Raw genomic sequence first — 13,321 nt, forward strand, 5'->3', positions numbered from 1 at the left:
GCAAACCTGTCTGTATTTTTTAACTAGAAACTTAACTAATGAACTACCAAGGTGGTTTTAGCCTTGGGGAGGGGGGGTGGTGGTGGTGGGGGTGGGGGTGGGGGTGGGGGTGGTGGGGGTGGGGTGTGGGGGGGGGTGGGGGTGGGGGTGGTGCTGTTAAACTGTTAAAGCTATCAGTAGTCTAGTCATCAAACACCATCAGATCTGAGAAGGATAAATTTCACCTGAGTAAGCAGAAATGCAGACCAAACAACTTCTGAATCTATTAAAAGTGACAGGGACTTACTAACTACCTAGACAGCTATCCCAGGTTCCTCCATGGTCACTGGGGTCAGAGGTCCCAGGGCAGCATCAGTCTTCAACTGCCAGGCCCAGGAGATCTGACAGACATTCCTGTGAAGTAGGAACCTGGGGGGACTGGATTACCTCATCTAGGCAAAGTGGGGCAATCTACTCCCCAGCATCCTGTTTGTCCACAGTCTGGACAGGGTCTGAGCAGCAGTTGGGGTAAAAGGCAGTTTTTTCCACCCCATGGCTGGCTTTGCCACATTTAAAGCAAGCCCCAGGTGGAGGTTCTTCTGCACTCAATCATCTTCTTTGGAGGAGACAGTGATGTTGCCAGGAGCTGGCATGTTTCTCTATCAAAAAAAAAAAAGGTTTTTTTTGTTTTTTTATTAAACATTTTAAATGCCATATTCTCAGATCTCTGAAGCATTTGAGGACCATTATCTGTTAAGTATATCTAAACTAGATGAATGTTACTTGTTCCTAGTTACTTGTTTTAGGCTTGACTTTCAAAACATATATGAGAAACTAAATATGAACATATCAGAGAACTTGATCCTTTATGAGGTGACTGACTATTAACTTGTTTGTCTTACAAGATTAGGATTTTATAGCTTTATCCCTGTTGAGTTTAACCTTAAAAAGATAACAATTTCTGGGTTGGGGATTTAGCTCAGTGGTAAAGCGCTTGCCTAGCAAGCGCAAGGCCCTAGGTTCGGTCCTCAGCTCCAGAAAAAAAAAAAAAAAAGATAACAATTTCTGAACTGATGCTCTTTTAACATCAAGATAAGACTCTTAACTCATAAGCACAGTGCACAGAGAGACTGGGAACTTTCTTGACCTTTTTATAGTACACCATTATAGAATATAACATTTCTCTATGTGACTTTGTTTACCAAACTAGCTACAGCTTAACAATGCTAGTAAAAGCAAGGAGGTTAGACATACATTTCTAAACTGGTCTCTGTTAGCCTGAATAGACCTTAGGTAAGGAGAGACCCTTTGCCAGGCTGCTTAGGTCACTGTCTTGCTGCATCATAAGATAGGAATACCTCAGTCTCAGGTGTTTAGCTGTGGTCCTAAGTTTTAGTTTTTTATTCATTTATTTATTAAGATCATATATTACCAAAGATATGATATAAAATGTCTTATAAATGTAAAAATGTCCCATAGCCTTATAAATTTAAGCATTTAAAAAACTATGTCTTAAAAATGTCCAGTTTATTTAAACTTTCTGTAAAAGTTTAAAATTTTCTTTTAAAGAGGTTTAAGATTTCTCAATTATGTGTTCTGCTAATATCCAACTAGATTACCTTATTATTTCAAGAATGAAGACACAGAGCACTACAATGAGTTATAGAAAGCAAAATAAATTTCAACAGTGTAAACAATTCAGTGCCTCTAAAAGTCAATATCAAGTGAATTACTCTTACATTACAAAATCTGGCTGCCAGCAAGATACATCTGTGTACATGAATGCATGGAGGTGCAGCTTTAACATCTTATTAAACAAACACTGTTTTAAATCTTTTAAATCCTATCTTCCATAAACCTTGTTTTCAGAACAGGACAGGAATATCATACAAAAATCCATCCTAATCCAAAATATCTTGGAGACCTATTCTTGCCTCCTTACTTGGCCCACTCTATGTGGTCACCTTTAATCAAGATGGTGATGAAGTCACATGACATCCTTCTTTTCCAACCCTAATCAAAATGGCAACTGCCTATGTGGCTGCACTTACTTATATTAAGATGGTGTTTTTTTTTTTTTTCCAGAACAGCTCCAATTCAGAGTTACAGGTTTTAAGTTAACTGTTTGTTACAGATTTTTAACCATACCCAATTCCCTTAGCTGTTTTTTAATAAAGTAGAATAGCATAAAACAATTTTAATATTATTTATACCCAAATGACATATGAATCTCTGTTATTACATCAGATTCAGTGGCCAGGAATCCCAGAGGCAAATTCTGAGCCCAGGCAGCTAATTGCAATAGTAACAGCTGAGCTATCACCAAGACACAGGGAGCATAGTAAACTCATGCATCCAAGACCCATCAGAAACAAACATGCAGTGGGCACATACGTTTATACATTTAATTGAGCCTGACACAGTTTTGTGTGGCTCCATGTCCACAAGAAGACGTACAGGCATAGACCCATCCAACATACAAAATAGACCAAACTTCTTTAACAATAAAACAAAACTTTCTGCAGGAAACAGACTTGTTGAAATTGAAACTTTGTTACAAATTATATAGATTTTAAACCATGTCAGATGAGCAACTTGCAAATCCTGAGATAAGAGTTTATAGTATAATCTTAAGATACAGAGCAGCATGCAAAGAGGTCATGGGAGGAAGTAAAGCCTTAGAGGTAAGGGACTTTGGAAGTGTAGCACAGCAAGTTTAGGTATAAGATATTTGGGGATCATTTGTTTGCAACAATAACAGTTAACAATTTGTGAGAATTTTGAAATCAAGTTTGCTAATTTGGGTCATTGATTTGTACTGAAGCCAAGCTGTTAAAATAAAATTTGAGTCCATGGAGAAAGAGAGTGTAGGCAGAAGTTTCTGTCCCACAAGCAGCTCCCAAGTAACACACAAAGACTAAATATTAATTATAAATGCTCAGCCAATAGCTCAGGCTTGTTACTAGCTAACTCTTTTTTTTTCCTGGAGCTGAGGACCGAACCCAGGGCCTTGTGCTTGCTAGGTAAGCGCTCTACCACTGAGCTGAATCCCCAACCCCTAGCCAACTCTTAAATTTAAATTAATCCATATTTCTACCTACACTTTGCCACATGACTTGGTAACTTTTCTCAGTATAGCATGCCCATCTTGCTTCTCTCTGCATCTTCTCCCTACTCCTCTGACTCCACCCTTCTTCTTCCCAGCCCCTAACCTGATCCTGTCCAGCTATTGTCCAGTCAGCTTCTTTATTAAACCAATCACAGCAACATATGTTCACACAGTGTAGACAAATATTCAGCAAGAGAGAGAGGGCATCAAAGTGGAACACTGTGAGAGTGGTCAGGCTGGCTTCAAGGAAGGAGAAGAGAAGGGAGGTGTCCGTGTGGGTCAGCAGGTCAAAGATCCAGAGCCACATGGAATATGGTGGCCTCAAGCTTAAGCTGTGGCTCTCCCAGGCTGCTGGGAGAGGGGAGAGAGCAGGAAAGATGTCCATGTGGGTGCTGCAGGTTGCAGGAGCCAGACAAGCTCACATGAGCCCACATGGATGGTAACACAGGGCAGAGGGAAGCAGCAGCTGAGGAATCAGACTCTAAAATTTGGAATCAAATTTGTAGACAAATGATCTGCACATACCTTATTAAGGGTTAGATCAGTAGATACTGCAACAGAGAACAGGTGTGTTCTGGGCACACAGAAGCTGGCTTCTCCAGCTCTGACTCCTATGGTAAAACAAATGTATGGATGGGACATTTACACAATTTAGGGTGGGAGAACAGACAGAAACAAACAAAAAGATCTGTTGTGGATAGAGCAGGTGGGTAGGATCCAAGCATGGTAGGGTGAGAGAGTGGATAGAAACAAACAGGGATATTGGATCTGTTTCAGATGGAGTGGGCAGGTAGGATCCCAGCATGGCCAGACCAAATGCCAGGAGATCCTAGGGAGTCTTTGGCACCAATGGAAAGGGGAAAAAAGTGAAGTGGGTACCTTTTGGTGGGCCCTGGCAAGGTATGCCACTAAAAGAACACACCACACACAACAGAGTTAGTACAAGAGGTTGATTGGGGCATGGGAAGAGTGAAAGAACAAAAGGCCATCTCTGGAGTAGAGACATGATAGAGGCAGGTAGACAGACAAACAGAGAGAACAGGGAGAGACAAGAGGAACAAGAGAGGTGTGGTGTGCCAGTGACTCCGGTGGTTCAGTCAGAGGAGAGGGATCAGGGTCAGACTCTCAATGAAAAGGCATCTGGAGCCATCACAACCCTGGCCAACAAAACCTGGGCTGCTGAGCACTCTACAGAGGGAGGGGCAGGAATGCAGAGCTCAAAACCCCTGGACATAAGGAGTTCAAATCATTTGTTTTGGGCATATGGTGTGAGACAGCCACAAATGGTAGACAAATTTCATAGCAGACACCCCAGGACTGACTGAGGATCAGATTTAGACCCAGCATTCACCCATATCCAAGCCTGTGACAGAGACCACAGACTAGACCAAGGCATCCTAAACAATGGCCTGGGGTTGAGCAATGGGGGTGGGGTAGCCTCTTGGGAAGGACAGAAGACTGTCTCTGCTCTGTAAGGGATCGGGTGTGACCTGGTGCAGCCACAGCTTGGCAGGTGATCCCAGGGGTCCTAGACCCAGAAGAGGTACCCAGTATCTCTTTAGGCAATGGCTGGGAAATGGGTGACAACTAGAGTTGAAAGTCAATCATGTCTAGTAGAGAGAAACATAAAGGGAGAGGAGTGGCCTCCCATGTGGTCAGAGTACCTGGTCCACTGGGTGGGAGAGCTCAACTCCTCCTGGGTTTTGGCACCAAGATAATAGATTTTCTGTCCCCTAATAATAGGTTTCTCCACCAACACAGTAAGCCAGATCAAGCCAAACTGAAAAAGTGTAATAACCAGTTTATTTGCACAAAGCAACTCCCAGGTGGGTTCTCCAGTCCCAGAGATCAAGGCTGGAGAAGCCATGCCCACAAATGAAAGCAGGGAGACTTCATAGGTGGTAGGTGAAGAGTGGTGATGTATCTGCCACAAGCTGGATGTATACCCAAGTGTGGTCATAAGCTGAGCAATTTAGGTGGGGACCTGGGCAGAGGCAACTTCAGGGGAGGAGCTGCAGTAACTGACAAGAATTTGAAACTGGACTTTTTGGTGCCTCTCATTTGTTCAGAGGATCTCTGAGAGGGTGGGGTTTGGACAGATGCTGAGAGCTGCTGGTGGCAGTGGCTTTACCAGAGGCCTTGGGACTATACAACAGATGGCAATTAATAATTCAGATGTCAACCCACCAGAGGAGTAACCCTCTGATGGAGGAATCCCATCAAGCAAGTCTTACAGGACCACAGACTCTGGGCTGGTTGCTTATCTGTAATTGTTCTGATGTACCACTACTTATCTTCCCTAAAAACAGCTATTGGTGTTTTCCCACTGCTTGTGTGTTTATCTCGTGAATATATTCCATCTATTGGGCACACATATAGCTATGGATGGACAGGAAGATGATTTTTGCTTAAGCTGTATAATTCTGATGAATAGAAATAATACCAGGATATTTTTCACACTCAGACTGACATAGGAAAATTCTCAGCTACAAAGACAGCCTTTTATACATTTTGCTAAGACCTCAAAGCAAATTCAGAACAGACTAGTTGTCCCTGCAGAGAATACACAAAGACAAATTCCCAAGTGTTTGATGAATCAAGGTCAGACTTGAAGCAACTTTGATAGACATAACCCTCTGCAGTAATGAACTTTCTGAACATACTCCTACCACTCAAGGTTCAGCCAACTAATTGTTTATTGCTTAGGTCCTGGGTTTCATGTCACTTTCTGTCTGGGAACCCTGACCACTCAGGCTACATGCATGGCCAAGTGTTACTCATTGGCCAGTTAGTTTGACATCTCTAGTCTGAGAGAAACTGTGTGACTTATGTATTTTGAGAATGGGTCGGACCCTGTAAATGTAACATATAATTGTCCAGAGTTGGGCTGAAAAGAAGTGTGTATGTATGTGTGCTGAAAGAGATGTAGCTGAGTGGGTATAGAAGATATAATTGTATAGAAGAGAAATTTGTATGTAGGAGAGATGTATGTGAAAGAAGAGATGTGGCTATATGGTAAAAGAGCTATGTAAATGAGATGTATAGCTGTGGCTATGTAGAGATTTGTAACTGTGTAGAGACAAGAAAAATGAAGCTGTATAGAAAAGACATGTAACTGGCTGGGCAGTGGTGGTCCATGCCTTTAATCCCAGCACTTGAGAGGCAGAGGCAGGCAGATCTCTGTGAGTTCAAGGCCAGCCCAGGCTACAGAGTGAGTTCCAGGAAAGGAAGGCGCAAAGCTACACAGAGAAACCCTATCTTGAAAAACAAAACAAAAAAGAAAAGAAAAAGAAAAAGAAAAGACACATAACTGCAAAAGAGGTATGTAGCTGTGTGGAGAAGGTATGGACAATGTAACAGTGTAGAATGTAAGTATGTAGAGATAGATTTTCAGAGAGAAGATTTTTTTTAAGATGAAGTAAAAGAGAAATTACCATCAGAAAGCATGTGCGTTTCCTTCTTTTTCCCCTCAGATAGAAAAGCCTAGCCCTCAGATAATAAATTTTCCTAAGCCCTCACCATATTCATGGATTGTAACAGGAATCTTAAAAGTTCTTATTAATAAAACAAATCCAGGCCAGGTATTGGGGTGAAATGCTGGATGGTCCTGACAGAACAAACCACAACTAACCTCACCTGGCCAACTTCTCAGCTGATCTTGTTTCCTCAGACTGGAAGCCTCTGTATCCTCATATCCAAATAGCTCTCAGCTGAACTGTGCTGCTCAAAACCTAAAAGCTTAACCAGCCAAATGCTTCTAGTTTCTGGTCCTCACACCTTATATACCTTTCTGCTTTCTACCACCACTCCTTGGGATTAAAGGCTCGCTTTCTGGGATTAAAGACGTGTGTCACCATGCCTGACTGTTTCCAATGTGGCCTTGAACTCATAGAGGTCCAGAGGGATTTCTCCCTCTGGAATGCTAGGATTAAAGGTGTGAGTGCCACCATTTTCTAGCCTTTGTATTTAGTGGCTGTTCTGTCTCTGACCCCAGATAAGTTTATTAGGTTGCACAATAGTTTGGGGAACACAATACCACCACAATGGATTTTTTTTTTTTTTTGCATGCCCTGGTGCTGCCTGGAGGTTGGACCTCCAGTTAGCAATAGAGAGAGACAGGAATGGGACTTTCGGGATCATGCAGGGGCAAGCTAGAGGTTGCAACCAAGCAATGGGTTCTAAAGAGTCTCCATCTGTTGTGCGCCTCACTTTTCTTAGGTCTCTAAGGTTGGTCTCCAAGTGATGACTCCTCAATCTGCTTTCATATCCCTTGATAACTGTTCATCGGATAAAGTTGGCAGGATGGCCTTCCCATGTGGCCTTGAAATAGGATGAGAAGAGATATTTAGCCGTCATTTAATGTTTAGGTTGAAACAGTAAGTGAGCCTGTCTTTGTTGACTGTGGGCAGGTATTGCAGTGAGCCAAAGTCTGAAGTCTTACATCTGGACATCTTTTGTTGTTGTTGTTGTTGTTTGTTTTTTGAGACAGAATCTCTTTTTCTTTTTCAGACTTATTTATTATACCCTACAGAAGAGGGTGCCAGATCACATTACAGGTGGTTGTGAGCCACCATGTAGGTGCTGGGAATTGAACTCAGGACCTCTGGAAGAGCAGTCGGTGCTCTTAACCTCTGAGCCCTCTCTCCAGCCCAAGACAGAATCTCACTCTGCGCAGCACTAGCTGTCCTGGAACTCACTATGTAGTTCAGGCTGGCCTTGAACTCAGGAAGATCTGCCTGCCTCTGCCTCCCAAGTGATGGGATTAAAGGTGTGTGCCATCGTGCCTGGCTGGACAACATCTTTTTATCAAGATAAAAATACCAGTGAGATATAGTTGTCTAAATAACATCTCTCGTGGACTTATGCCAAATGTTTGGGCAGTGCAAGTCCTTGGACTTTTACCAGCTCTCTTAGTCTGTGGTTATACTTTCCTGCTGAGTATTTGAGACCACACATGTAGCCAAAATTTCTTTTCTTTTTGGATTATCAAAGCCATGTGAGGATCTGGTCCTCAGAGGAACCTCAGGCTCTGCCAGCCTTTCTTCTGCCAGTTGTCCATCTATGTGAGGATAAGTCAAGGCCTTGCTTCACCTGACAGTGCCTTTGCTTGGAACCACTGAGGAAATCTGTTGTGGAATATTTCTTTACACTGTGTGAAGATGTGTCACTGTGATTGGTTTAATAAAGAGCTAAATGGCCAATAGCCAGGCGGGAGGGACAGGCAGGACTTCTGGACAGAGAGAGCTCTGGGAAGAAGCCAAACTTTGAGGAAGCAGGATGGGCAGTACAGAGTGAAGGTAACCGAGCCACGTAGAAGAACATAGATTTCAAAACATGGGTTAATTTAAGTTGTAAGAGTTAGTGGGACAAACCTAAGCAAAGGCCAAGCTCTCATAATTAATAATAAGTCTCTGTGTCATTTTTTTTGTTGTTTTTGTTGTTGTTGTTGTTTTGTGAGCTGTCGGCCCAAAGAAAAATCCGTCTACAGAAATCTTTCCTCTGTGTTGACCCTCCTCTTTTTAGACAGGACACTGGTTAGAATTCACTGAGTGGAGCCTTTTCCATGGCCTCCCAGAACAAGAGAACAGGTGATTCTCCAGTCACAACGGGACACCTTGAGAGTTGTCCACAGTCCCCTGGGACTTCATTGATCTTAAAGGGCAAGGGGGAAGATAATCTCCCTTTTAGTACCTCTGATAATGTTAGAATAGTCTCCAACTGTGGTTGTTAAACACCCAGATCAAGTTCCAACTGTCTGGTACTTTATACTATTGCCTAGGTATTTTTTTTTTTTCCCAAGACAAGGTTTCTCTGTGTAGCTTTGTGCCTTTCCTATAACTCAGTATGTAGCCCAGGCTGGCCTCGAACTCATAGAGATCCATGTGCCTCTGCCTCCCAAGTGCTGGGATTAAAGGCGTGCACCACCACCACCCAGCGCCTAGGTACTTCTAAACAAGCTTTGATTAGATGTAGATTTTAGATAGTCCTTATAGATCTTGTAGTCCTCACTGACCTTTGACCTTAGAAACTTTTTTGTTGTTGTTTTGTTTTATTTTTCAAGACAGGGTTTCTTTGCGTAGACTTGGCTGTCTTGGAACTCACTCTGTAGACCAGGCTGGCCTCAAACTGACAGAGATCCGCCTGCCTCTGTCTCCGAGTGCTGGGATTAATGGCGTGTGCCACTATGTCCAGTGACCTTAGAAACTTTAAATACCATATATATCATCTCTAAGTCTCATCCTTTATGTATCTTGAGTAACTTACTCAGAACTTCATAACCTGGATTGATTTCCAGTCTTCTTTCCCATCCAGGAAACATCCAGCCATCTTAACCTTCATATGCAATAAATCTGTCTTTACTAAAACAATTTCCATGTATACATCCTTCTAATGTTTTATTTGTATTTACTGGTTTCCTTTCTTATACCATAAGACATAATAGTATTAACAAAGGAATTTACTATCTATTGTGAGAATCTTCTCCCTGGAAGGGGAGGGGCACTAAGCAATGTCTATTCTCTCCTCATCAGGTCCCAATGACAAACCAAATTTCAGTTTCATCAATCTTCACCCTGGTGAACCAATGAGCTTATTGGACTTCCTCTGCATGTGTTAGAGTTACTGAGAGGTGAGTAAGCACCCAAAAACAGCCACACTGAAAAGTTGTACCCAATATGTACAATGGTTTTCCCATAGCTGCATCAGTGGAGATTGGAGATCCCCACCCCAAGTCTTTCCCAGCCTGTACACTCTAGCTCCTCTTCAATACCATGAGGCCACATGTGATTAGGGCAAAATTGCACACAACTGGCTGGGAGAGACGCTGGATACACAGGTGAGGACCCAGTGACTCTCCTCACCCACCCCTTCTATGAAGTAGCATCAACAGTCAACAAGCCCAGGGATGGTCATCTTCTGTAAGCAGGCACAGCTGACCTTATGAAGATGGCAGTTGTTTGGCTTATGACAATGCTGTCCAACACCACCTTTATAAAAGAAAGCTATATACATAGGATAATGTAACAAATTAATATTATATTACCTGTGTACATACTGCTAAACTATGAGGCTTTAAAAGTTCTGAGGTAAGCCTTCTAGAAAAACACAAGACAGTCTTTACTCAGTGCAAAGAGTCACTACCATAAATCTGCTTTTTTGAATATGTGCCACAGATACAAAGAATCAGTAAATATGCAGTAAAACATTATTGAACTGATGTTTACTCACCAAGGAATCCCTGCTAAAATTATGATACTGGAGTTACTATTGAGAGAGCTTTAGAGAGAGATCCTCTCTATCCTCTCCATGGATGAGCATCCAAGTATCTGCTTTTACTATGGACATCTTTAAATCATGCAATAATAATAGTGTACACAAAATAATTGTTCCTTTACAAATCTGAACCCATTAGTTTACATTGGACAAGAGGCTCACTGTTGAGTTCAATGACAACTGGCTGGACCAAAAGCAGCTGTTTCCGACTTGCCCAGAGTCTTACCATCTGTTGGGCATGCATTTGGGATAGGAATTAAAGAGAAACAGAAAAAGAAATCTATAGCTTTAGCTAGATAAAGATGTTATAGATATAGATATAGGATCCTATACCAACATCACATTTGTTTTCAAGAGTCATCCTCTGATATCTTTATCATGGGTGAGTGGCAGTTAGAATCCATCATCAAGGAGGATCAAGTCAACAGAAGTATCTGTCTTTACAAATGTTCAGACTGGGACCCTCCCTGGCTAGACTTGGAGTGACCAATAACCACAATCAGTGCAGGGGCAGCTGTAAATGGAGGCGGACAGTCTGAAAATTGTGGTAAGTGCCCTCCCTCCTATATAGAAATCCAACTGTAGGGCAGTACAATGTCATTTTTCTATAGAAGCCACATTTTATCCTCTAGTTCATATTCAGGCACGATCCGTGTATAGAAAAATATCAGACGTTTCTTTCTTTAGGCAGGTGGGGGGAAGAGATCCCAGTGGGTAAGGGTACAGTGAAGGGGAGTCTTCATGGACAGGTACCCATCTGCAAGACAAAAGATTATTGGAATGGCTTCCAGATCTTTGTTTTCCTCTCCATAGCATCTCTGGAGGATCCTCCTTTTTTAAAAATTAAGTTTAATTTTATTCATTGTTTTTATTTTTTGAGACAAGGTTTCTTTGTATAGCCCTGGCTGTCTGGAACTAGTTCCACAGACCAGGCTGGCCTCAAACTCACTGAAATCCCGCCTGCCTCTGCCTCCTAGTGCTGGGATCAAAAGCGCGTGCCACCATCACCCCCTGCCCCCCAAGAGTTCCTAACTTTTATTTCTTTTCTCAGAAGTAACCATGAGAAAAGTAGACCTTATTAGATAAGCCCCTTGACTAAGATGAGTGTGGATGCCTGTATCCTCACTTCTTCATTAATGACCGTGAAGAAGACAGACTCTATCGTAGTCATCCACTCCTACATTCTTTTATACCCTGTGACCTTAATGATCCTTATCCAGCAAAACCCTTGGTGGGTGGGGGTGTGTGTGTGTGTGTGTGTGTGTGTGTGTGTGTGTGTGTGTGTGTTCACAGGTGAAAGAAATCAGTCAACTTTCTTGTTTGTTTTGAGACAGGATCTCTCTGTGTACCTGTGGCTGTCCTTGAACTCACTCTGTAGACCTGGCAGACCTCAAACTCAGAGATCCACCTGCCTCTGCCTCTCGGGTGCTGGGATTAAAAGTATGCCCCACAATGCCCTGCAACATCAGCCAACTTTTAGCAATTGTATTAAGTCAGGGATGGGTTTAGCTCCCTTATTGGTTAAACTTGCAATATTTCCTTTGAACATTCCCTTTGATCCTTTCCTTCAAATTTATAATCTGTCAATCACTATTACATATCTCCATCTATCACTGGAATAAGCAGTGGGCCTTTGTATAAACAAAGATTTTACTGGGTTAGGGGCTTAAAACATTTACATAGAGGTCTTACAAGGTGGGGATGACAAAAAAGATTTTAATTCCTTATCCTAAACATAAGTTTTATAGTATTTAATGGAAAAGAGTCATATTTGATACTTCTTACTTGATGAATACACACCTTTGCCTCATCTGACAAAGGGAAAATATATAAGACAGAGCAGAACTTAAATATATGTTCTTCAAAATGCATTACCCTCTCTCTCTCTCTCTTCCCCTCTTTCTCTCTTACTCTTCTCTCCTCTGCTCCTGTTCACTCCATCCTTAATTTGGCCAGATGTAAGATTCAAATAACCTGACACAACCCAGTAGAGTCAGAGGTTTAACCTCATTTGTCTTAGGATTTGCTAACGCCCTTCTTGGGCTTATCTGCTTTTTTCCATCTCTTTGCTCGATTTCAGTGCTTGCCTAGACTCTGGGCAAGGATGAACGTGCCTAAACTGTTCTCGGCCCAGGAACCGACCAGATTACCAAATGAGAAAGTGAAGTTAAACTTTAGACAGACATTGGCACAGACCAGTTCATAGCAGAAACAATGCTGGACTTGAAGTCGAGAATTCTAGCTCTGGTCTGCCGGCAGGGCCTCAGTCAGCTTGCATCCTGGAAGCCTTGATTTCCTCCTTCACTGAAGAGAGATGAAATGTGCCTCTGCCTCCTTTGCAGAGCTCTTAGTAAATGAGATGCAAGAACTTGGGCTGAGAGCAGAACATGCAAACTTCTGTGGAAGATCAAGGAGTATTTTACCTGAGCTGAATCGGGAATTTATCCTCCAAACTGAAATTGTCTTTATATTTTAGAATTAGACTTAAAATTTGCAGGGCTAGAGGGGTTAACTGGAGCTGTCGTGAGCAAACCAAGGCAAGTGACTGCCTCAATTCTAACTTGACGAATCCATAGCTTTGCCTTCTCTGAAAAATAATTTAAGACTGTTTACAAAAATATACACGGCTGAGATGGTGGCTGTGAAACTGGGAACCACCCCCACCACTATCCCCCACCCCCATGACCACCACCTACGAAAGAGGAAGAAACAGAATCTAATCAGGAGGTTGCTATCCCAGAGCACTGTATCATCATCCTCTAGAGAACAGGTGGGCACTCTGGTTTTTATCTAAATAATAAAAAAAAGACCTCAAAGGGCATAGTGGAGCACCCTTTTAATCTCTGCCTGTTGGAGGCCAGCGTGGTCTACAAATTAAGTTCCAAGACAACCAGGCCTGTTACACAGAGAAACCCTGTCTCAAAACAAAACAAAACAGAAAAAACAAGGTCTCATTCTGTT

The sequence above is a fragment of the Peromyscus californicus genome, unplaced genomic scaffold (genome assembly GCF_007827085.1).
Source record: "Peromyscus californicus insignis strain IS unplaced genomic scaffold, ASM782708v3 Scaffold_4__1_contigs__length_199733344, whole genome shotgun sequence".
NCBI lineage: Eukaryota > Metazoa > Chordata > Mammalia > Rodentia > Cricetidae > Peromyscus > Peromyscus californicus.